The following is a 26780-nucleotide window of genomic DNA, read 5'->3' as shown; positions in this document are numbered from 1 at the left end:
GCTGCACATTTTTCCCATTCAAAACTTTGAATAAATCATGCCACTCTCTTCTGACATGCAAAGTTTTTGTTGAAAAATCTGCTAGCCTTATGGTTTTTCCCTTGTAAGTTGCTTACTTCTTTTGTCTTGCTGCATTAAAATTTTTTTCTTTATCATTATGTTTTGCAAATTTGATTATTATGTTTTGGTGTGAGTCTGCTTTTGTTGATTTTGATGAAAGTTCTCTGCCTCTGGGATCTGGATGTCTGTTTCCTTCCCCAAATTAGTGATGTTTTCCCCTATTATTTCTTCAAATTTTCTGCCCCCTTTTCTCTCTCTCCTGCTTATGGGACTCCTGTAATACATATGTTATTACATTTGATGGAGTCAACAGGGTTTTCTAAGTCTATTCTCATTTTACTTAATTCTTTCTTTTTTTCGGCTTCATTGTCTCCATTACATTGTCTTCTAGGTCATTGATTCATTCTTCTGCTTGTTCCAGCCTGTTTTTCATCGCATTAAGCATGTTTCTAACCTTGTTTATTGCACACTTCATCTCTGATTAATTCTTTTTTAACTCTTTTATCTCTGTGGTAAGTGTCTCACTAATGTCTTCAGTTCTTTTTTCAAGCCCAGTGAGTATCCTTATGATCATTGCTTTAAATTCTCCATCAGGCATGTTACTTATATCTGTTTTACTTAGATCTCTGGCGGTGGCTTTATTCTTTCATTTGGGATGAATTCCTCTGTCTTCTGATTTTTTCTACATCTCTGCCTGCTACTTTTTTTTTTTTAGAAAAACCAGTTATCTCTCCACCTCCTAAATGTAATGTCCTTAGGAAGAAGAGGTCATGTAGTGCCTGTGGCTTGGCACTTACGGGAATGTCTCCACTGTGTGCTGTGTGTTCTCTGCTGTTGTGTTCTGGTTGCTCTATCTTTCAGGCCAGTCATCTGCAGAGGCTCTCCTTGCCTGCTGTGGGCAGTGTTTGGTCCCTCACCTGAATGTGGTGAGTTTTAATTAGATATGCTCTGGTCTGCTTCTGAAATGAGACCTGTCACCACCTTCACCAGAATTAGGGCCCTGAAAAACTCTCTGGTTGGGATATGTGGTATGGGCTGGGGTCTGTGCTGGTCTTCTGGGGGAGGGGTCTGCCACATGGGGACAGAGGTAAATGTGACTGAGATGGGCCTTTCCACCATAGCACGGGGGGGGTGGGGCTTAATGTAAGCAAGTTGGGCAGCCAGTGTCTACACTGTGCTGCTTCCCACAGGTGGTTCTGTGTTTATACTAAGGGGTGGAGGAGGGAAATGGTGCTGGCCATTTCCTTTGTATTTGTATTTGGAGTGGTGTCTCCATGAATGCTGCCTCTCACGGTACTGCTCTGAGAAGAGAAAATAATCTCCCCACTGTGTCCTAGGCACTCTTCAGATCACTCTTTCAATGCTGTATGCACCTGGGTTGTTTGTCTGCCTTCCTCCAAGAGCATTGCAGTGCCCTCCAGGCACTATCCCAGTATAGCCTGCTCACCTTTAAAACTCCAGGCTTTAAGCCCCACTGGTTGCAAGAACTCACAAAATTCAACCCCTCTTGTTTTCCAAGCCAGTGGCTTTAGGGAAACATTCTCTTTGTTCATTCCCCTGTATGCTCCTCTCTCTCTCACCCTTCTCCACAACCTGGCTCCCTCCCCTCTGCTGCAGCCAGGATGTTTCTCCCTTAAACCACATCTCTGCACTTCCTACATTTTTTGATGTGGCTTCTTCTTTCTCTTTAGTTGTGGAATTTGTTCCTTCAGTCTTCAGGTTGATTTCTGGGGTATTTCTGATGGTTTGGTAATTATCTAGTTGTATTAATGTGACAGGGTGAGCCTAGGGTCCTCCTCCTTCAGCGCCATCTTCCTGTCTCCAAGAGTACACTTATCTTGATGAACACTGAGAAATGTATAGAATTGTTGAAATGTTATATTGTACACCTTATACTATTATAACTCTATATATTAATTATACTTGAATAAAAATAGGAATTCAGAAGATGGAGTATTAAGAGGACCCTAGTCTTGCCTCATCCCTTGAACACAGCTAGATAAATATCAAATTATTCTTAATACCCAAGAAATCAATCTGAGGACCTACAGAACAAACTGCACAACTAAAGGGAGAGATGAGGCCACATCGTTGAAGGTAGGAGGTGCGGAGAGACATGGTTTGAAGGAGAAAGAGATCGCAGGTGCTGTAGAGGGGAGGGAGCCCTAGTCTCAGAGAGAGGCTCATGAAAGAGAGAGAGAGTAATACACAGGAGATCACAAAAGGAAAACTTCCCCAAAGTCATTGACTGGGAAAACAAGAGGGGCTGATTTTCATGAGTTTTTACAACCACCTGGGCTCAAAGACAAGAGTTTTAGAAGGTTGCAGTGTGGCCCATGTGGAACCCTGAGGGCACTGCAGTGCTCCTGTGGAGAAGGAGAGCAGATAGCCTGGGAGCAAAGGGCACAATCTGAGGATCCTCTGGGACGTAGTGGGAGGCAGTTTCCCCATATTGGAGTGCATCTGGGAGAGGTGGCATTGCCTCTCCAGGGACAAAAGAGCCGGCAGGCACCATTTCCCTCCCCTGTCTCTCAGCATAGGTACAAAGACACCTCCTGAGGGCAGCTAACCTGGACAGTGGCTCTTTGCTGCACTTTACTCCAAACTCCATGCCTCTGCACTTTGGTGTGACTGCCCTTCTGGGATAAACCTGCATCAGTCCCAGGACAGCAAGACCCTCCCCCAGAGGACCAGTGCAGGTACCTGCCATGCCAGGTCCCTACAGTTTGGATTTTTTAAACTCAGACTACCTGCCTAGGATAGAGCCCAAGGTGTACTGTGCTGCTGGGCAGGCAGACAGCCTGGACACAGTTAGGGTGAAGGCAGCAATCTGAGGGATGACTGAGACGCAGGAAGGGAGATTCTTTGCTCTTCTGGGAGGGCTTCCTGGACAGCAGAGGGTGCAAACACTCCCTCTCTGGAGACTAGGGAGCTGGTTGGCCCCATTTCTCTCCCCCGCCATTCAGCATAAACTAACTTCAGCAAGCAGCACAATGCTAACACTCGTGGGCTAAACTGCTTACACCAAGCTTCACTCCCCTGCACTCTGCTGGTGCTGCTTTTCTGGAGCAAGTGTGCCTGAGAACCTGCACAGCAGGCCTCTCCCCCAGAAGACCAGCACAGCTACCCCCATGCACACACCATGTCTACTGACCACAGAGTTCTGCAAAGCTTCAGTTCTAGTGGAAATAGCATCAGGTCTCTTTTAACAAGCAGACCAGACCACACCTAGTTAAAACTTGCCACACTCTGGCCAAGGTCCAAACACTTCCCACTGAAGGCAAGGAGAAACACTGCAGAGGACTTACCTGAGGGGAAGTGTAGCCAAAACACAGCAGAGTGCACACTGCATACACCACAGACACATTCTGAAGCACCAGGCCCTATACAGTATATGACTTCTTCTTTATAAAGCCATTATTCTCAGGAGCAGGAAACATAACAGGATTTCCTAACACACACAAGAAGATAGACCTAGACCAAGTGCCAAGATGGAGGAATTCATCCCCAAAGAAATAACCAGAAAAGGTCATGGCCAGGGATCCAATTGAAACAGATATAAGTAATATGCCTGAGCTAGAATTTAAAGGAACAATCATAAGGATACTAACTGGGCTTGAGGAAAGCATAGAAGACAGCAGGGTGTCCCTTACTGCAGAGATAAAAGACCTAAAAACTAGTCAGGCCAAAATGAAAAATGTAATAACTGAGATTCAAAACCCACTGGATGTAATGACCACAAGGATGGAAGAATCAGGGGAATGAATAAGTGATATAGAAGGTAAAATTATGGGGTGCCTGGATGGCTCAGTCAGTTAAGCATTCAACTCTTGCTTTCAGCTCAGGTCATGACCTCAGGGTCATGAGATTGAGGCATACGATGGGCTCCACACTGGGTGTGGAGCCTGCTTAAGATATTCTCTCTTCCTCTCTGCTGCCCCACCTCTCTCTCTCCCTCTCTCTCTCTAATAAATAAATAAAATCCTAAAAAAGGAAGGTAAAATTATGAAAATGATGAAGCTTAAAAGAAGAGGGAAAGAAAAATGTTAGATCACAAAGTGTTCTTTGTGGGAAGCCACGAGTGTTAGATTTTGTGAACTCAGCGAATCCATAAAGCATAATAACATTTGTATCTTTGGAGTCCTAGAAGAAGAGAGAGAAAAGGGGACAGAAGATTTATTTGAGGAAATTATAGCTGAAAATTTTCCTAATCTGGGGAAGGAAACAGATATCCAAATCCAGAAGGCACAGAGAACTCCCATCAAAATCAACAAAAGCAGGCCAACACTAAGACATGTTAGTTAAATTTGCAAAATATAGAGATAAAGAAAAATCCTAAAAGCAGCAAGACAAAAGAAGTCCCTAACTTATAAGGTAAAACAAATAAGGTTAGCAGCAAATCTTTACACAGAAACCTGGCAGGCCAGAGGAGAGTGGCATGATATATTCAATGTGCAGAATAGGAAGAATCTGTACCCAAGAATATTCTACCCAGCAAGGCCATCATTCAGAATAAAAGGACAGATAAAGAATTTCCAAGACAAACAGCGGTGTCTGGGTGGCTCAGTTGGTTAGTGGCTGCTTTTGGCTCAGGTCATGATCTCAGGGACCTGGGATTAAGCCCTATGTCAGGCTCTCTGCTCAGCAGGGGGTCTGCTTCACCCTCTCTCTCTGTCCCCCCGACTCAGCTCTCTCTCTCTCAAATAAATAAAATCTTAAGAAAAATTTCCAAGACAAACAAAAAGTAAAGGAATTCATGACCACTAAACCAGCCCTTCAGGAAATTCTAAAAGGGACTCTTTGAGTGGGAAAGAAAGACCAAATACAACAAAGACTAGAAAGGAACAGAGAAAATGTCCAGAAACAATGACAAAACACGTAATAACATGGCACTAAATTCATATCTATCAATAATCACTGAGAATGTAAATGGACTAAATGCTTCAGTCAAAAGACATAGGGTGTCAAAATGGATAAAAAAAAAAAAACAAGGCCCATCTATATGCTGCCAACAAAAAACTCATTTTAAACCTAAAGAGACATATGCAGATTGAAAGTGAAGAGATGGAGAAACATTTACCATGCTAATGGACATCAAAAGAAAGCCAGAATAGCAATACTTATATCAGACAATATTTTAAACCAAGAAGGGGTGCCTCAGTCAGTTGAGCATGCAACTCTTCATCTCAGTGTTGTGAGTTTGACCCCCAAGTTGGGTGTAGAGATTACTTAAAAATAAAATCTTAAAAAAATAAAATAAACCAAAGACTGTAACAATAGATGAAGAAGGGCAATATATCATAATAAAGGGTTCTATCCAACAAGAAGATCTAACAATTGTAAGTATTTATACCCCCAACTTGGGAGCACCCAAATATATAAAACAATAACAAACTCATGAATCATAATACATAATAATAGAGGACTTTAACACCCCACTTACAGCAAAGAACAGATCATCTAAGCAGAAAATCAACAAGGAAAAAATGGCTTTGAATGGCACATTGGACCAGATGGACTTAACAGATATATTCAGAACATTCCATCCTAAAGCAGCAGAATACACATTCTTTTCAAGTGCACATGGGACATTCTCCAGAATAGATCAGATACTAGGTCACAAATCAGGCCTCAACAAGTACAAAAAGATTGAGATCATACCATACATATTTTCAACCACAACACTGTGACACTTGAAGTCAATCACAAGAAAAAAATTTGGAAAGACCACAAATACATGGAGACTAAAGAACATCCTACTAAAAATGACTGTGTCAACCAATAAATTAAAGAAGAAATAAAAATACATGGAAACAAATGAAAATGAAAACATGATGGTCCAAAACGTTTGGGTTGCAGCAGAAGTGTTCATAAGAGGGAAGTATATAAGAATACAGGCCTACCTCAAGAAGCAAGAAAAATCTCAAATACACAACCTAACCTTACACCTAATAGAGCTAGAAAAAGAAAAACAAATGAAGCCTAAAGCCAGCAGAAGAAGGAAAATAATAAAGATTAGAGCAGAAATAAATGATAGGGAAACAAACAAACAACAACAACAAAAAAAAAAAACAATAGAACAGATGAAACCAGGAGCTGGTTTGTTGAAAAAAAAATAATAAAGTTGATAAAGCACTAGCCAGATTTATCAAAAAGAAAAGAGAAAGATCACAAATAAATGAGATAACGAGTGAGAGAGGAGAAATCATAACTAATACCGCAGAAATACAAACAATTCTAAAAAAATATTATAAAAAATTATATGCCAAAAAATTGGGCAAGCTGGAAGAAATAGATAAATTCCTAGAAACACATAAACCACCAAAAGTGAAACAGGAAAAAATAGAAAACTTGAATAGACTGATAATGAGCAAAGAAATTGAATCAGTAATCAGAAAACTGCCAAGAAACAGAAGTCCAGGGCCAGATGGCTTCACAGGGAATTAGACCAAACATTTTTTTTTTATTATGTTATGTTAATCACCATACAACACATCATTAGTTTTTGATGTAGTGTTCCATGATTCATTGTTTGCGTATAACGCCCAGTGGTCCATTCAGTACGTGCCCTCTTTAACACCCATCACCAGGCTAACCCATCCTCCCACCCCCCTCCCCTCTAGAACCCTCAGTTTGTTTTTCAGAGTCCATCGTCTCTCATGGTTCGTCTCCCCCTCCAATTTCCCCCCCTTCATTTTTCTCCTCCTGCTTTCTTCTTCTTCTCTTTTTTCTTTAACATATAATGTATTGTTTTTTTCAGAGGTACAGGTCTGGGATTCAACATTCTTACACAATTCACAGCGCTCACCATAGCACACACGCTCCCCAGTGTCTATCACCCAGCCACCCCATCCCTCTCACCCCCCCACCACTCCAGCAACCCTCAGTTTGTTTCCTGAGATTAAGAATTCCTCATATCAGTGAGATCATATCATACATGTTTTTCTCTGATTGACTTATTTCACTCAGCATAATACCCTTCAGTTCCATCCACGTTGTTGCAAGTGGTAAGATTTCATTCCTTTTGATGGCTGCATAATATTCCTATATATATATATATATATATATATATATATATATATATATATATCACATCTTCTTTATCCATTTATCTATCGATGGACATCTTGGCTCTTTCCATAGTTTGGCTATTGTGGACATTGCTGCTATAAACATCGGGGTGCATGTACCCCTTCGGATCCTTACATTTGTATCTTAGGGGTAAATACCCAAGAGTGCAATTGCTGGGTTGTAGGGTACCTCTATTTTCAACTTTTTGAGGAACCTCCATACTGTTTTCCAGAGTGGCTGCACCAGCTTGCATTCCCACCAACAGTGTAGGAGGGTTCCCCTTTCTCCACATCCCCGCCAACATCTGTCGTTTCCTGACTTGTTAATTTTAGCCATTTTGACTGGTGTGAGGTGGTATCTCATTGAGGTTTTGATTTGGATTTCCCTGATGCCGAGCGATGTTGAGCACTTTTTCATGTGTCTGTTGGCCCTTTGGATGTCTTCTTTGGAAAAATGTCTCTTCATGTCTTCTGCCCATTTCTTGATTGGATCATTCATTCTTTGGGTGTTGAGTTTGACAAGTTCTTTATACATTTTGGATATTAGCCCTTTATGTGATATGTCATTTGCAAATATCTTCTCCCATTCTGTCAGTTGTCTTTTGGTTTTGTTGACTGTTTCTTTTGCTGTGCAAAAGCTTTTTATCTTGATGAAGTCCCAATAGTTCATTTTTGCCCTTGCTTCCGTTGCCTTTGGCGATGTTTCTAGGAAGAAGTTGCTGCGGCTGAGGTCGAAGAGGTTGCTGCCTATGTTTTCCTTTAGGATGTTGATGGACTCCTGTCTCACATTTAGGTCTTTCAACCATTTTGAGTCTATTTTTGTGTGTGGTGTAAGGAAAGGGCCCAGTTTCATTCTTCTGCATGTGGCTGTCCAATTTTCCCAACACCATTTGTTGAAGAGACTGTCTTGTTTCCATTGGACATTCTTTCCTGCTTTGTCGAAGATTAGTTGACCATAGGGTTGAGGGTCCATTTCTGGGCTCTCTATTCTGTTCCATTGATCTATGTGTCTGTTTTTGTGCCAGTACCATGCTGTCTTGATGATGACAGCTTTGTAATAGAGCTGGAAGTCCGGAATTGTGATGCTGCCAGCTTTGCTTTTCTTTTTCAACATTCCTCTGGCTATGCGGGGTCTTTTCTGGTTCCATACAAATTTTAGGATTATTTGTTCCATTTCCTTGAAAAAAGTTGATAGTATTTTGATAGAGATTGCATTAAATGTGTAGATTGCTCTAGGTAGCATTGACATCTTCACAATATTTGTTCTTCCAATCCATGAGCATGGAACGTTTTTCCATTTCTTTGTGTCTTCCTCAATTTCTTTCATGAGTATTTTATAGTTTTCTGAGTACAGATTCTTTGCCTCTTTGGTTAGTTTTATTCCTAGGTATCTTATGGTTTTGGGTGCAATTGTAAATGGGATTGACTCCTTAATTTCTCTTTCTTCCGTCTTGTTGTTGGTATATAGGAATGCCACTGATTTCTGTGCATTGATTTTATATCCTGCCACTTTACTGAATTCCTGTATGAGTTCTAGCAGTTTTGGGGTGGAGTCTTTTGGGTTTTCCACAGAAAGTATCATATCATCTGCAAAGAATGAGAGTTTGACTTCTTCCTTGCCGATTCGGATGCCTTTTATTTCTTTTTGTTGTCTGATTGCTGTGGCTAGGACTTCTAATACTAGGCTGAATAGCAGTGGTGATAGTGGACATCCCTGCCGTGTTCCTGACCTTAGGGGGAAAGCTCTCAGTTTTTCCCCATTGAGAATGATACTCACTGTGGGTTTTTCATAGATGGCTTTTATGATATTGAGGTATGTACCCTCTATCCCTATACTCTGAAGAGTTTTGATCAAGAAAGGATGCTGTACTTTGTCAAATGCTTTTTCTGCATCTACTGAGAGGATCATATGGTCTTGTTCTTTCTTGTAGTAATGTATTGTAGCACAATGATTGATTTGCAGATGTTGAACCAACCTTGCAGCCCAGGGATAAATCCCACTTGGTCGTGGTGAATAATCCTTTTAATGTACTGTTGGATCCTATTGGCTAGTATCTTGGTGAGAATTTTTGCATCCATGTTCATCAAGGATATTGGTCTGTAATTCTCCTTTTTGATGGGGTCTTTGTCTGGTTTGGGGATCAAGGTAATGGTGGCCTCATAAAACGAGTTTGGAAGTTTTCCTTCCATTTCTATATTTTGGAACAGTTTCAGAAGAATAGGTATTAATTCTTCTTTAAATGTTTGGTAGAATTCCCTGGGAAGCCATCTGGCCCTGGGCTTTTGTTTGTTGGGAGATTTTTGATTACTGCTTCAATTTCCTTAGTGGTTATAGGTCTGTTCACGTTTTCTATTTCTTCCTGGTTCAGTTTTGGTAGTTGGTACATCTCTAGGAATGCATCCATTTCTTCCAGGTTATCTAATTTGCTGGCATATACTTGTTCATAATATGTTCTTATAATTGTTTGTATTTCTTTGGTGTTGGTTGTGATCTCTCCTCTTTGATTCCTGATTTTGTTTATTTGGGTCATTTCTCTTTTCTTTTTGATAAGTCTGGCCAGGGGTTTATCAATCTTGTTAATTCTTTCAAAGAACCAGCTCCTAGTTTCGTTGATCTGTTCTACTGTTCTTTTGGTTTCTATTTCATTGATTTCTGCTCTGATCTTTCTTATTTCTCTTCTCCTGCTGGGTTTAGGCTTTATTTGCTGTTCTTTCTCCAGTTCCTTCAGGTGTAGGGTTAGGTTGTGTATTTTAGAACTTCCTTGTTTCTTGAGAAAGGCTTGTATTGCTATCTACTTTCCTCTTAGGACTGCCTTTGCTGCATCCGAAAGATTTTGAAAAGTTGTGTTTTCATTTTCGTTGGTTTCCATGATTTTTTAAATTCTTCTTTGATTTCTGGGTTGACCCATTCATTCTTTAGTAGGATGCTCTTTAGCCTCCATGTATTTGAGTTCTTTCCGACTTTCCTCTTGTGATTGAGTTCTAGTTTCAAAGCACGGTGGTCTGAAAATATGCAGGGAATGATCCCAATCTTTTGGTACTGGTTGAGACCTGATTTGTGACCTAGGATGTGATCTATTCTGGAGAATGTTCCATGGGCACTAGAGAAGAATGTGGATTCTGTTGCTTTGGGATGGAATGTTCTGAATATATCTGTGAAGTCCATTTGGTCCAGTGTGTCATTAAAAGTCTTTATTTCCTTGTTGATCTTTTGCTTAGATGATCTGTCCATTTCAGTGAGGGCGGTGTTAAAGTCCCCCACTATTATTGTATTGTTGTCGATGTGTTTCTTTGCTTTTGTTATTAATTGGCTTATGTAATTGGCTGCTCCCATGTTAGGGGCATAGATATTTACAATTATTAGATCTTCTTATTGGATAGACCCTTTAAGTAGGATATAGTGTCCTTCCTCATCTCTTATTATAGTCTTTGGTTTAAAATCTAATTTCTCTGATATAAGGATTGCTACCCCAGCTTTCTTTTGGTGTCCATTAGCATGGTAAATGGTTTTCCACCCCCTCACTTTCAATCTGGAGGTGTCTTTGGGTCTAAAATGAGTTTCTTGCAAACAGCATATCAATGGGTCTTGTTTTTTTATCCAATCTGATACCCTGTGTCTTTTGATTGGGGCATTTAGTCCTTTTACATTCAGGGTAACTTGTGAAAGATACGAATTTAGTGCCATTGTATTGCCTGTAAGGTGACTGTTACTGTGTATTGTCTATGTTCCTTTCTGGTCTATATTACTTTTAGGCTCTCTCTTTGCTTAGAGGACCCCTTTCAATATAGGGCTGGTTTCGTGTTTGCAAATTCCTTTAGTTTTTGTTTGTCCTGGATGGTTTTTATCTCTCCTTTTATTTTCAGTGACAGCCTAGCTGGATATAGTATTCTTGGCTGCATATTTTTCTCATTTAGTGCTCTGAATAGATCATGCCAGTCCTTTCTGGCCTGCCAGGTCTCTGTGGATAGGTCTGTTGCCAATCTAATGTTTCTACCATTGTAGGTTACAGATCTCTTGTCCCGAGCTGCTTTCAGGATTTTCTCTTTGTGTCTGAGACTCATAAGTTTTACTATCACATGTCAGGGTGTTGACCTATTTTTATTGATTTTGAGAGGGGCTCTCTGTGCCTCCTGGATTTTGATGGCTGTTTCCTTCCCCAAATTAGGGAAGTTCTCTGCTATAATTTCCTCCAATATACCTTCTGCCCCTCTCTCTCTTTCTTCTTCTTCTGGATCCCAATTATTCTAATATTGTTTTGTCTTATCGTATCACTTATCTCTCAAATTCTGCCCTCGTGATCCAGTAGTTGTTTATCTCTCTTTTTCTCAGCTTCTTTATTTTCCATCATTTGGTCTTCTATGTCACTAATTCTCTGTTCTGCCTCATTTATCGTAGCAGTTAGAGCCTCCATTTTTTATTGCACCTCATTAATAGCCTTTTTGATTTTGACTTGGTTAGATTTTAGTTCTTTTATCTCTCCAGAAAGGGTTTCTCTAATATCTTCTATGCTTTTTTCAAGCCCAGCTTGTATCTTTAAAATCGTCATTCTGAACTCCAGTTCCAACATCTTACTAATGTCCGTATTGATTAGGTCCCTGGCAGTCAGTACTGCCTCTTGTTCTTTCTTTTGAGGTGATTTTTTCTGTCTTGTCATTTTGTCCAGAGGAGAATAGATGAATGAGAGAACAAAATGCTAACAGCATAACAACGACCCCAGAAAAATATACACTAAACAAATCAGAAGAGACCTGAAACCAGGGGAAAAGAAAGGGAAAGAAATAAAAAAGAAAACGATTTAAAAAAAAGAATATGATCAAATATGATCAGGCTGGTGCATAGATCAGTGCCACACACTAGATTTGGGGCATATTTTGGTCTGTTAGAAGAAAGTGCCTCCCAAAATTTTAAAGAAAGAAAAACTTATATATGTACAAAAATAAGGGTTAAATTGATGAAGATATGGAATATGACTGTAAAGATGAAAATTAGAAAGGATTTTATAAAAGGAATTGATAAGATAAGAAGTTGGTTGAAAAAAGAAAGAAGAGGATTTAAAAAAAAGAGAGAGAGAGAGAATGTGATCAGGCAGGAGACTAGAACAAAGCCATACACTAGAGATTTAGGGTATATTTGGGTCTGTTAGAAGAAATTGTATCCCAAAATTTTAAAGAAAGAACAACTTATATATATATATCAAAAATAAGGGTAACTACTATGAAGGGATAGAGTATGATGCTAAAAATGAAAAATAAAAAAGTTTTTTTTTAAAAAGGGATTGATAAGATGTTGGTTGAAAAAGGGAAAAAGAAAAATTTAAAAAAAAAAAGAAAAAAAAAAGAAAATTTAAAAAATTAACTTTGAAAGACTAAAGAATCATGGGCAAAAAAGCCATGAATTCTATGTGCAGTACTCTCCTAGCGCTGGAGTTCTGCCATTCTCATTGATCGCTAAACTTGATCTTGGCTGGCTGTTCTTGCTGATCTTCTGGGGGAGGGGCCTGTTGCAGTGGTTGTCAAATGTCTTTGCTGGAGGCGGAATTGCCCCGCCCTTGCCGGGGCCAGGCTGAGTAATCTGCTCAGGTTTGCTCTCGGGAGCTTTTCTGCCCTGCAAGCTTTCCATACAGCTTTGGAGGATGAGAGTGAAAATGGCAGCCTCCCAATCTCTGCCCTGGAGGAGCCAAGAACTCGGGGCCCCACTCCTCAGTGAGCCCCCAGAGAAAAGCCGTCACTCACTCCCATCTCCCCGGTCTCCAGCCACACTCCTTGTTCACCCAGCCGGTGACCGAGCATTTCTATCTCTAGCACAGAACCCCATTTGGAGTCTCCAAACCCAGCAGATTCCTGCATTGCACTCACGCGCTGCTCCTCCCAGGGGAAGAAGAGGCGTCTCCCCAGATCTGCTGCTTGTTGGGTCCCTGCTGGAAGAGCAGTGGACTGACTGTGCTGCGGATCATGGTTTATGGCAACCCTGAGCTGAGAGCCCACTCCTCAGCTCCGTCTCTGTAGCCAGCTTTCCTGCTCTGATACCTGGGAGCTCTGCCGCACTCGGGCACCCCCAGTCTTTCTGTGACCCTGAGGGTCCTGAGACCACACTGTCCCAGTGAGGGTTCCAACCCCCGCTTAGCCATTGGAGCGACGTCCCTCAGTGGAGTGGACTTCTAAAAGTTCCAATTTTGTGCTCTGCTGTTCTATCACTTGCCAGTAGCGGCTGACGGAGCCCCCCCCCCCCCCCCGCCGTCCATCTTCCCGAATATCGCCTCGGATTCACTTCTCAGCCTGTCCTACCTTCCAGAAATTGGTCACTTTTCTGTTCAGAGAGTTGCTGCTATTCTTTTCTTCGATCTCCTGTTGAGTTGGTAGTTGTTCAGAAAGGTTTGATCCCTATCTAGCTGAATTCCTGGGAGACGAAATTTAGGTCTCCTACTCCTCCTCCATCTTGCTCTTGTCGATTTCAACCAAACATTTAAAGAAGAGTTAATACCTATTCTTCTCAAACTACTCCAAAAAATAGAAATGGAATGAAAACTTCCATACTCATTCTATGAGACCAGCATTACCCTGATTCTAAAACCAGACAAAGACCCCACTACAACATTACTACAGGCCAATATCGCTGATAAACATGTATGCAAAAATTCTCAACAAAATACTAGCAAATGAAGTCCATCAGTACATTAAAAGAATCATCTGCCATGATCAAGTGAAATTTATTCCTGGGCTGCAATGGTGATTCAATATTCACAAGTCAATCAACATGACACACCACATTAATAAAAGAAAAGATAAGAACCATATGATCCTCTCAATATATACAGAAAGAGCATTTGACAAAATACAGCATCCATTCTTGATAAAAAAAAAAAAATAGGGATAGAGAGAGCCTACTTCAACATAATAAAGGCCATATATGAAAAACCCACAGCTAATATCATTTTCAATGGGGAAAAACTGAAAACTTTTCCTCTAAGGTTAGGAACAAGACAGGGATGTCCACTCTTACCACTGTTAGTTCACATAGTACTGGAAGTCCTAGTCTCAGCAATCAGACAATAAAAAGAAATAAAAGGCATCCAGATCAGCAAGGAACAAGTCAAACTTTCACTATTTGCAGATGTTATGATACTCTATGTAAAAAACCCAAAAGACTCCACCAAAAAATTGGTAGAACCATGAGAGACTACGGACTCTGAGAAACAAACTGAGGGTTCTAGAGGGGAAGGGGGTGGGAGGATAGATTAGCCTGGTGATGGGTATTAAAGAGGGCACATACTGAATGGAGCACTGGGTGTTATACACAAACAATGAATCATGGAACACTATATCAAAAACTAATGATGTAATGTATGGTGATTAATATAACGTAATAAAATTTTTTAAAAAATTGGTAGATTGTTACACAAATTCAGTGATGTCACAAGATACAAAATCAATGTACAGAAATTTGTTGCATTTCTCTACACCGATAGTGAAGCACCAGAAAGAGAAATCAAGGATTTGATCCCATTTACAATTGCACCTAAAACCGTAGGATACCTAGGAATCAACCTAACCAAAGTGGTAAAAGATCTGTACTCTGAAAACTATAAAACAGTGATGAAAGAAATTGAAGATGACACAAAGAAGTGGAAAAACAGTCCATGTTCATGGAATGGAAGAACAAATATTGTTAAAATTTCTATACTACCCAAAGCAATCCACGCATTTGATACAATCCCTATCAAAATACCACCAACATTTTTCACAGAGTTAGAACAAACAATCCTAAAATTTGTATGGAACCACAAAAGACCCCAAATAGCAAAGCAATATTGAAAAGAAAAGCAAAGATGGAGGCATCACAGTTCCAGATTTCAAGTTATATTACAAAGCTGTAGTTGTCAAAACAGGATGGTACTGGCACAAAAACAGGTGCATCAATGGAACAGAGTAGAAAACCCCAAAATGGACACCCAACTAGTCTTTTCAACTAATTGTGTTGGGAAAACTGGACAGTAACTCACAGAATGAAACTGGACAACTTTCTTACACCATATACAAAAATAAATTCAAAATGGATGAAAGACCTAAATGTAAGACAGGAAACCATCAAAATGCTGGCGGAGAGCACAGGCAGTAACCTCTTTGACATCAACCGTAACAACTTCTTACTAGACACATCTCTGGAGGCAAGTGAACCAAAATCAAAAATGAACTATTGGGATTTCATCAAAATAGAAAACTTCTGCACAACAAAGGAAACAATCAACAAAACTAAAAGACAACCTCCAGAATGTGAGAAGATACTTGCAAATGACATATTTGATAAAGGGTTCGTATCCAAAATTATAAAGAACTTATCAAACTTAACATCCAGAAAACAAATAATCCAGTTAAGAAATGGGCAGAAGACATGAATAGACATTATTCTAAAGAAAACATACAGATACCTAACAAATGCATGAAAAGATGCTCAATATCACTCATCATCAGGGAAATACAAATCAAAACTCACACCTGTCAGAATGGCTAAAATTAACAACACAGGAAAGAACAGGTGTTGGCAAGGTTACAGAGAAAGGGGAACCCTCTTACAGTGTTGATGGGAATGCAAACTGGTCCAGCCACTGTGGAAAACAGTATAGAGGTTCCTCAAAAAGTTAAAAATAGAACTACCTTACCATCCAACAATTGCACTACTATGTATTTACCCAAAGAATACAAAAATAATGATTCCAAGGGATACATGCATCCTGATGTTTATAGCAGCATTATCAACAATAGCCAAATTATGGAAAGAGCCCAAATGTCCATCAACTGATGAATGGTTAAAGAAGCCGTGGCGTGTGTGTATATATATGTACACACAGAATGGAATATTAGTCCTAAAAAAAGAATGACATCTTGCCATTTGCAACGACATGGATAGACCTTGAGTGTATTATACTAAGCGAAATAAGTCAGAGAACTACAAATACCACATGATTGCACTCATCTGTGGAATTTAAGAAACAAAAGAAATGAACATGGTGGGGGGAGGGAGAAGCTAACAAGAAAAGAGATTCTTAGTTAAGAGAACAAACTGAGGATTGCTGGAGGGGAGGTGGGTAGTAGGATGGGTTAAATGCATGATGGGTATTAAGGAGGGCACTTGTGATGGGCACTGGGTGTTTTATGTAAGTGATGAATCTCTAAATTCTACACCTGAAACTAATATTACACTGAATGTTAACTGAAATTTAAATAAAACTTGAAACTAAAAAAAATTTCAGTTAGGCATACTATGTTTGAGGTTTCTACTATACAGCCAAGTATATATGTTAAGGAGGCAGCTGTATATATAAGTATACACTGTATATCACCACGTCTCAGACAATAAGCTGATTGTTTTATAAAAATAAATAACTTCTCTTTGAAAAAGTGAATCTATATACCATCTGAACAGAGGAAGAGGTAGGATGGGGTAAGTAAATCAGAGAGGTTTTGTTAATGCAAAAAAAAAAAAACTAGCAGATGTTGGTTCTAAATCCAGAAGTTACTGATATAATAAAAATTTAGTGCTGGAACAAACAATCCTAAAATTTGTATGGAATCAGAAAAGACCCCAAATCGCCGAGGAAATGTTGAAAAAGAAAAACAAAGCTGGGGGCATCATGTTGCCCAATTTCAAGCTATACTGCAAAGCAGTGATCACCAAGACAGCATGGTACTGGCACAAAAACAGACATATAGACCAATGAAACAGATTAGAGAGCCCAGATATGGACCCTCAACTCTATGGTCAAATAATCTTCAACAAAGCAGGAAAAAATATGCAATGGAAAAAAAGACAGTCTCCTCAATAAATGGTGCTGGGAAAATTGGACAGCCACATGCAGAAGAATTGACCATTCTCTAACACCACACACAAAGATAAACTCAAAATGGATGAAAGACCTCAATGTGAGACAGGAATCCATCAAAATCCTAGAGGAGAACATAGGCAGTAACCTCTTTGACATCGCCCACAGCAACTTCTTTCAAGATACATCTCCAAAAGCTAGTGAAACAAAAGGAAAAATGAACTTCTGGGGCTTCATCAAGATAAAAAGCTTCTGCACAGCAAAGGAAACAGTCAAGAAAACAAAGAGGCAACCCACAGAATGGGAGGAGATATTTTTCAAATGACACTACAGATAAAGGGCTGGTATCCAAGATGTATAAAGAACTTCTCAAGCTCAACACCCAAAAAAACAAATAATCAAGTCAAAAAATGGGCAGAAGACATGAACAGACACTTCTCCAAAGAAGACATACAAATGGCTAACAGACACATGAAAAAATGTTCATCATCATTAGCCATCAGGGAAATCCAAATCAAAACCACATTGAGATACCACCTTACACCAGTTAGAACGGCAAAAATTGACAAGGCAAGAAACAACAAATGTTGGAGAGGTTGTGGAGAAAAGGGAACCCTCTTACACTGTTGGTGGGAATGCAAGTTGGTACAGCCACTTTGTAAAACAGTGTGGAGGTGCCTCAAAAAATTAAAAATAGAGCTACCCTATGACCCAGCAATTGCACTACTGGGTATTTATCGCCAAGACACAGATGTAGTGAAAAGAAGGGTCATATGAACCCCAATGTTCATAGCAGCAACATCCGCAATAGCCAAACTGTGGAAAGAGCCAAGATGCCCTTCAACAGATGAGTGGATAAAAAGATGTGGTCCATATATACAATGGAATATTACTCTGCCATCAGAAAGGATGAATACCCAACTTTTACATCAACATGGATGGGACTGGAGGAGATTATGCTAAGTGAAATAAGTCAAGCAGAGAAAGTCAATTATCATATGGTTTCACTTATTTGTGGAATATAAGGACATTAGGAGAAGGAAGGGAAAAATGAAGGGGGGAAAATCGGAGGGAGAGATGAACCATAGAGACTATGGACTCTGAGAAACAAACTGAGGGTTTTAGAGGGGAGGGGATTGGGTGGATGGGTTAGCCCGGTGATGGGTATTAAGGAGGGCACATACTGCCGGGAGCACTGGGTGTTATACAAAAACAATGAATCGTTGGTCACCACATCAAAAACTAATGATGTATTGTATGGTGACTAGCATAACATAATAAAATGAAATTTTAAAAAAAAATTAGCTATCCAGCTCAAGTTTGCATCACAAGTTTCAAAAAAAGTCATTTACTTTGAACATTTAATAACATGACAGATTTCAAGAAGAAAACATTTTTCAAAGGTCAAAAATAGGGATTAAGTTTAAAAAGAGCAGGAAAATTCATTCTGGTTCCTTTATAAATTTTTTGATCTGTTACTATCCTTTAACTTGAGTTAAATTCCAAAACTTTATGTTATTATTATTTAACAAGCCTCTAGGCACTACCAGAAAAAGTATAAAGATAAATAAGACCCTCTGAAAAGCTTACACTTTAATGAGGAAGCATATAGATTTATAGGCAATAGGTAAAAATGAAGCAGGTCCTGGAGTTTACCTTACACAGCACCAGTACATAGAAGACACTCAAACGTTTGTTAAATGAATGACTCGAAAAACAAATGGGGAAGGGAAGGAGTCTAGATTTTCTATTTGGAAACTATACAAATTAAGTTTGATGATCTTCAGTAATCCCTGTAGGAGAAAAAAAATTGACAAATAGTTCATTCACATTTTAAGAAAAGAAAGGGATATAGTGATCCTCAGGAGCCTGCATAAGTTCACCAAGAATAAATCAAGCTACAGAAATCTTTTTCCTTCTTTTCACTGGACTACTAAACTAGTTGATTAGAGGCATAACATAGGTATAGTATACCTTGCCTTTAAAAATGTCAGTGACCATATCCAGGACATATCCAATCTTTCTGACCCACCATTCAAGAAATTCTCGGATGCATCTCAGTTTCTCCATTTGGATTATTCTATAAATGAAGGCACTGAATAGGAAGCAGGAGTCCCAAACACAGGGTTAGTTCTCCTCCAGTGTGTAAATCTTGGTGCTATATATCTTCAAGTCTCAGAAAATGAGTGAGGTCTTTTTCTTTACTACATCTCTACCTTAAATTTACTACTCCTGTTTTGAGTTGGCCAGAAGCATTTGATACAGGTTTTCAGCTAATTTTTGCTAATTTTATGAGATCTTTTAGCTGTGTTGTTTTGTGAGGAAAGCATGATCCCTTCATTGTAGGTGTTGGAGTCACAGCAGTTCCAGAAATCTGTGCCAGGATTTCCTGCTGAGACCCATCCTTGTGATGTGTTTCTGAAGTGATAATAGTAATAATAGCTCTAGGTGACTTGCTTCGTCATCTTTTGTAGGGTTCTCCAGAAATCTGTAGACCTTTATTTTTTTAATTGGAATGAAATGTAGGGTACATTCAGACTGTCATGAGGTCTTGGAATCAGATAATATGAATTCACAATTCCCATGGAGGTGTTTTCTATATTTTATAAATATTATTTGAAAATCATCTGTTCTCTTCCTGTATATGGATCATTTTCAGGAATCAATCAGAATATTAATATCTCTCCAAACCTGCCCTCATCCCATATTTCTGTCCTTGTAAAAGAATAAAAATTAAAGTGCAGCATGGTGTAATAGAAGGGGTACTAGACTGAATTGCAATTTCTGGATCCCAATCCTGATGTCTCTGCCACCATAGCAGCCATGTGACCCTGGAGGAATGACATCCCTCTGAGCTTCAGTTTCCTTAGCTTTAAAATGGGGGGAAATTAGCCTTGCTTACCTCATGCTGTTGTAATGATCAAAAGTGTTAATGTATGCAAAAATGTTTCAGAAATTATTAACTGCTATGACTGTATTCTCTCTGGAAAACAAATATAATAGCATGGTCTCCCAGGCATTTTAGGTACTCATATTCATTAATTTATAGATAACCCATTATAATTTTGCAAAGATACTCTCTTTCAACCAGATTGTCCTTTTTGTGGTCACTGATAGTATCCAAGTTCATAGGAAGAAGACTCCAAGCCTCAAACTATGGCCTACCTCATAACAACAAATGATCACATCTGTATAGTTCTGTGTCACTCGCTTACTGTCTGTCTGTATATATGTGTCCCTTTTTTGTCGGTATCTCTTTGTAGTTTTCTTTACTTTTGGACAGATCAAAAAAGTATTCTTTTTTGCTATTATAAAAGAGTAAAGTGGAGAAACAAGATTGAAATATACCCTTTGTCCTTTGTTTCTTAAAAATAATAATGAAATAGGGCATAGCTACCATTAAGTTGATACAGTTGAACATGAAAGGCTATGGCCTCAAAGAAACAGACTTTCTACCTATACACATGTTAGCTAGAATTAATAAGTGCCCTCATTGTAGTATTGCTCTTACATTGATTGCTTTTCAGTGAGCCATCACTGTGCTATTATCAAATGAGAAAGACTAAAATCATTTTGAGAGCTTACAGGGGTTTGTTCATAAGACTAAATTAAAGCTTTTGAGGGTTTACCATGTGTGTAGACTTGAAAAGGATTGTTGTATTCAGATGTAGAGTCCCCAAGGTTGTCTACTGGTCATGGAAGCCAACAGCATAAGTGCCCACAGCAGAACCCTCTGGAAAATGTCTTTATATCAAATAAGACATTAGGTAAGCTAAAATGTCTAAGTTTGCTCATACTCCAAAATGCCCTTTAAAGCTGTATTTTCATTGATTGAACTAGCTCTGCAGTAGGTGATTTCAACAAGCTTTCACCACTGATGCTTGATTAACAAACATTTTTAGAATACCAACTACTTGTAAGACATTGTACCAGGCTCTGCAGTTGGTAGAGCTACCAATTCCTGTCCTCAGTACCTAAGTCCTAAAGTGAACTGGGTGTAAAAGTTAGTTAAAATTAGGCTGCTTAAAAATATTTGTGTAATTTTTAAATTATAAAAATAATACATACTCATTATAACAAACATAAGCAATACAGCATCATGTAATGTAAAATGCAAACATGCCTTCCTCCCATTAGAAAGTGCTGTAAAGGTAAGATATCTTTGAGGAATCTCTTACTTGCCTGAAAGAGGTCAGAAGCCCACTTGACCTGAGGTTCTCTGAAGGTATTTCTCATCTGTCTCACCATCTTAAATTCCTTCTAGTTATTTGTTTCTAAATATTATGAAAAATGATGAGCTCTAAGCCAGGAGGCCCAGATTATAGTCCCAGCTCTGCCATTAGTAGTTATACTAGCATTGGGATCTTGGGTAAATCTTTACTTCTCTGATCTTAGTTTTTTCTAAAGGTTAAACTAGAATCAGTGACTCTCAACTTTGGTGTAAGATATTGAAAATCATATAAGGTGGTTTTTTCAAGGTATACACACCCCTGGAAATTCTGAGCACTCTGCCCCATTAAGAAATTTATAGTGAGATAGTACTCTTACTGATGAGATTATATCATATCCCTCAGATATATAAGGGTAAGAAAAAGATGTTGAACTACTAGAATAGATGATCTAATTATTTCATTCTAATTCTCTTATAATTTTCTCCTAACTGTTCCTGATTTCTATGATATAATAGCTAGGGTAGTCTTAGCCAATTAGATGATGTCTGGATGATTAAATACTCAGGATTTCAGTTTGGATGGTCAAATGAGCCTTTTCATTAACATCCATAAAGAGGCTCAGTAAGGATTAAGAACATGCATATGGTTTTAAGAAGTGAAGGCTATGAGAAGTTTAACCTGTTGGCCAAGTGGTAAACTGTCAGCTCCCTTTTGTATGGCTCCTCAAAATGCCACAGGAAGATGTAGATATGCAGGCAGATGGCTCCTATTGGATCTATAGTGGATTACTTACGCAACCCTGCCTTACTCTAGATTCTACTCCTAAACCTGTAGGTCCTCTTTTGTCTCACACGTGAAGAGCTACTAGGGCTTCCTTTTTTTTCCATTCATTCATTCAAATAAATGTTTATTAAGTACCAACTAGTTGTTGAATAAATGTTTATTGATCTCTGTTTGCACCACTAGGGACACAGAGTTGAACAAGATAAGACCCAACCCTCATCAATCTCACAGGTGGATAGTCTCAACACAGTATAGTGATATAATTGGGTAAGCACAGGGTGCTATGGGACACAGCAGCACCTGATCTACACCTGGGAGGTTCGGGAAGATCTCCTAATAGTCTCCTGAGCTGCAACGTGACAGACGCTTAAGAGTTAGCCATGTGAAGATTTGAGGGAAAGGTAAACCAGGCAGAGAGAACATACATGTTAGAAGGCTTAAAGTAAGAGGAGCTTGATTTATTTGAGGAACCGAAACAAGTTTGTATGGTTAATATAGAATCTTAAAGGGGAAGTGATAAATGAGCTGACTAGCAGGGGACAAATCATATAGGGACTTGGAATCCATTTTATAGAGCATAGAAATTATCCTAAAGGCAATGGGGAAGCACAGGATCAATGTCAAGAATAGATTTTATGGAAAATATTTTCAAATGCTAAATGCATATACTCTGATCCAGCAATTCCACTTTTACTTCTAGACATTCTCATATATAGGAAATCATTTATCAACAGTGATATTCTTTGCTGTACTATGTGAAATAGCAGAATATTGGAAATAACATAAATGCCCATTATTTAGGAAATGATTAAATTATGATAAATCTATAATGGTAACTGGTTGCTTGGGGGAAGAAAACTGTTTAAGGTTATGGTAGGGGGAGAGTTAACTTAATTTTCATATTTCTGTATCTTTTGAAGTTTTAAAATATATGTACTACTAATTTAAAATAAGAAAATTTAATTTTTAAAATAAAATATGCATGATATGTCATTTTTCTACCCATCACCCAGATATATTAGCAATAATTTTATAATATAATAACATCCCAAGTTAATTAGGAGGTGAGAAAACCCATATATTTGTGGAAAGAATATAAATTGGATTTTTTCCAGCTTTACTGAGGTATAATTGACAAATAAAAGTTGTGTATATTTAAGGTATACAATGTGATATTTTGATATACACTGTGAAATTATTACCAAAATCAAGCTAATTAACATTTCCATCACCTCACCTAGTTCCCTCTTTTTCGTGGTGAGAACACTTAAGACTTACTCTCAGCAAATTTCAAGCATACAACACAGTAATAGTAACCATAGGCACCATGCTATGCATTAGATCTCTAGAACTTATTCATCTTGCATAACTGAAACTTTGTACCCTTTGACCAATACTTCCTCATTTCCCCTAACACCCAGCTCCTGGCAACCACCATTCTGCTCTGCTTCTATGAGTTTAATTTTTTTATATTCTACATATAAGCAATATCATGCAGTATTTGTCTTCCTGTATCTGGCTTATCTCATTTAGGGTAATGTCTTCCAGGTTTATCTGTGTTGTTGTAAATGGCAGGATTTCCCTCTTTTTTTAAATCTGAATAATATTTCATCACATGTGTGTGATCAAATTTTCTTTTTCCATTCATTTGACACTTAGGTTGTTTCCATATCTTGGCTATTATGACTAATGCTACAACAAACATAAGAATGCAGATATCTCTTCAAGATACTGATTTCATTTTCTTTGTATATACACCCAGAAGTGAGGTTGCTGAATCATGTGGTATTTCTACTTTCAATTTTTGAGGAACCTCTTTTCCATAATGGCTGTACTGCTTTACATTCCTACCAACAGTGCACAAGGGTTCCCTTTTCTCTACATCCTAACCAACACGTGTTGTCTCTTATCTTTTTGATGATAGTCATCCTAACAGGTGTAAGGTAACATCTCATTTTGGTTTTGATTTGCATTTCCCTGATGATGAGTGATGTTGAGCATCTTCTTATATATCTGTTGGCCAATTTTATGTCTTCTTTGGAAAACTGTCTATTCAGGTCCTTTGCCCATTTTTAAATCAGGTTATTATTATTTATGCTATTTATTATTATTATTTGCTATTGAGTTGTTTGAATTCCTTACATATTTTGGATACTAACCCCTAAACAGATGTATATTTCCCCCATTTCTTAGGTTGTCTCTTCACTCTGTTGATTATTTCCTTTGCTGTGCAGAAGCTTTTTAGTTTGATGCAATTCTGCTTGTCTTTTTTTGCTTTTGCCACCTGTACTTTTGAGATCATATCCAAAAAATTATTGTCCTGACCAATGTCAAGAAGCTTTTTCCTGGCAGCCTGAGCCTGAGCCCTGGCCTCTTGACTTCCTCCCTGAACAGATAAGCTTCACTACTCACTCCACCTTCTCCTCCAACTATTGGTCCCTGGGCTCTATGCATTCGCCCAGCCATCAGGTCTGGCCTGTCAGCAGTGTGGCTAACACTTATGCAGGAGCTAGGGGCTCAGGCTCCTGGATCTCTCTGTCCTGCTCCACCAGCTTCCAGGGTGGCTGGAGGTCTGGGTGCCTGACCACAGGGATGACTGGGGGTCTGGTGGGCATAGGGGATATCCAGGGTGAGAAGAAAACCATGAAAGACCTGAATAACCACCCATCCTCCTACCTGGAGAGGGTAAGGAGCCTGGAGGCTGATAATCAGAGACTGGAGATCAAAATCTGAAAACACCTGGAAAAGAAGGGACCACAGGTCAGAGACCGGGGGCATTACTTTAGGACCATCAGGGAGTTGAGGGCTCAGATCTTTGCAAGTTCTGTGGACTGTGTCTGCATTGTTCTGAAAATTGACAATGCCTCTCTTGCTACTGATGACTTCAGAGTCAAGTATGAAACAGAGCTGGCCATGCACCAGTCTGTGGACAGTGACATCCATGGGCTCTGCAAGGTCATTGAAGACATCAATGTCACTCAGTTGCAGCTGGAGATGGAAACTGACTCTCAAGGAGGAGCTGTTCTTCATGAAAAAAAAAACCATGAGGAAGAAGTAAAGGGTCTGTAGACCCAGATTGCCAACTCTAGGTTGACCATGGAGTTGGATGCCCCCAGTCTCAGAACCTCAGCAAGATCATGGTGGACATCCAGGCCCAGTATGACAAGCTGGCTGAGAACTAAAAGGAGCTGGACAAGTACCAGGCTGGCCTCAACAGATTGAGGAAAGCACCGTAGTGATAATCTCACAGACCAATGAGATAGGAGCAGCTGAGATGATGTTCATGGAACTGACACATATGGCTCAGTCCTTGGAGATCAAGGCCAAGTTGGAGGCTGAAATCACCACCTACTGTTACCTGCTGGAAGACAGAGAGAGGGCTTCAATCTTGGTGACACCCTAGACAGCAACAACTCCATGCAAACCATCCAAAAACCACCACCTACAGGATTGTGGAGGGCAAAGGTGTGTCTGAGACCAATGACATCAGTTTTGAAGCTTTGAAGCAGCCTGTACTCTTTGGGGAGCAGGAGGCCAATAAAAAGTCAGAGGTCAAAAAAAAATTTTTCCCTATGTTTTCTTCTAGTAGTTTTACAATTTCAGGTCTGTGTTTAACTCTAATCCATTTTGAGTTGATTTTTGTATATGTTGTGAGATAAGTGTCCAATTTCATCCAGTTTCATTTTTGTGCATATGGATGTCCAGTTTTCCCAGCACCATTTATTGAAAAGACTATCCTCTCCGCATGGTGTGCTCTTGGCATCCTTGTTGAAGATTGGTAGCCTGTAAATGCATAGATTTATTTCTGGGCTCTCTATTCTGTTCCATTCATCTATATGACTGTTTTTATGCCAGTACCATACTGTTTTGATTACCATATCTTTGTAATATATTTAGAAAACAGGTAATGTAATGCCTTCAGCTTTGTTCTTTTTGCTTAAGGTTGCTTGGACTATCTGGGATCTTTTTGTGGATCCATATGAATTTTAGGATCATTTTTTCTATTTCTGTGAAAAAAAAATCATTGGAATTTTGATAGAGCATGAAATCTATAGATGGCTTTGAGTAATATGAACATTTTAACAATATCAGTTTTTCCAGTCCAAGAACACAGGGTATCTTTCTACTTTTTTGTGTATCTTTTTCAATTTCTGTCATCAGCATTTTATAGTTTACAGTGTAGTGATCTTTTACTTCCTTGGTTAAATTTATTCCTAACTATTTTGTTCTTTTTGATGCTATTGTAAATGGGATCTTTTTCTTAATTTCTTTTTTTAATAGTTCATTGTTAGTGTATAGAAACAAAACTGATTTTTATATGTTCACTTTGTATCCTGTATCTTTACTGAATTCATTTATTATTTCTAACAATTTTTTGGTGGAGCCTAGAGTTTTCTATATGAAATATAGAAAATATATCATCAGCAGAGACAATTTTACCTTTTCCTTTCCATTTTGGATGCCTTTTATTTATTTTTCTTGCCTAATTGCTCTGGCTAAAGGATTTCAAGTACTATGTTGAAAGAAGTGGCAAGAATGGGTATCCTTGTCTTTTTCCTGATCTTAGAGGAAAAGCTTTCAGCTTTTTACTGTTGTGTGATGTTAGCTGTGGGCTTGTCATATATAGCCTTTCTTATGTTGAAATACATTCCTTCTATACCTAATCTGTGAAGAGTTTTTATCATGAAAGAATGTTGAATTTTGTCAAATGCTTTTCTGAATCTATTGAGATGATCATATGATTTTTATCCTTCATTCTGTTAATGTAGTATACCATATTTGAGAATATAAATTATTACACCCATTTTGGATATTAACATAACGCTCTAGTCAAATTAAACATTCGGATACCTTTATAATCTAGCATTTACAGTTTG

The 26780-nt window shown here is 38.8% G+C and overlaps 1 protein-coding gene and 1 pseudogene across 2 annotated transcripts in view; both read left to right on the top strand.

The window, feature by feature from the left end:
* Positions 1-26780, top strand: part of EDA (ectodysplasin A) — a 414154-nt gene that overhangs the window by 293802 nt on the left and 93572 nt on the right. The window lies entirely within an intron of this gene.
* On the top strand, positions 21849-25893 carry LOC118553182 (keratin, type I cytoskeletal 18 pseudogene; annotated as a pseudogene).

The sequence above is a fragment of the Halichoerus grypus genome, chromosome X (assembly GCF_964656455.1).
Source record: "Halichoerus grypus chromosome X, mHalGry1.hap1.1, whole genome shotgun sequence".
Classification (NCBI taxonomy): domain Eukaryota; kingdom Metazoa; phylum Chordata; class Mammalia; order Carnivora; family Phocidae; genus Halichoerus; species Halichoerus grypus.
Note: the sequence above shows the minus strand (reverse complement) of the source record. Positions and strands in the feature narration are given on the sequence as shown.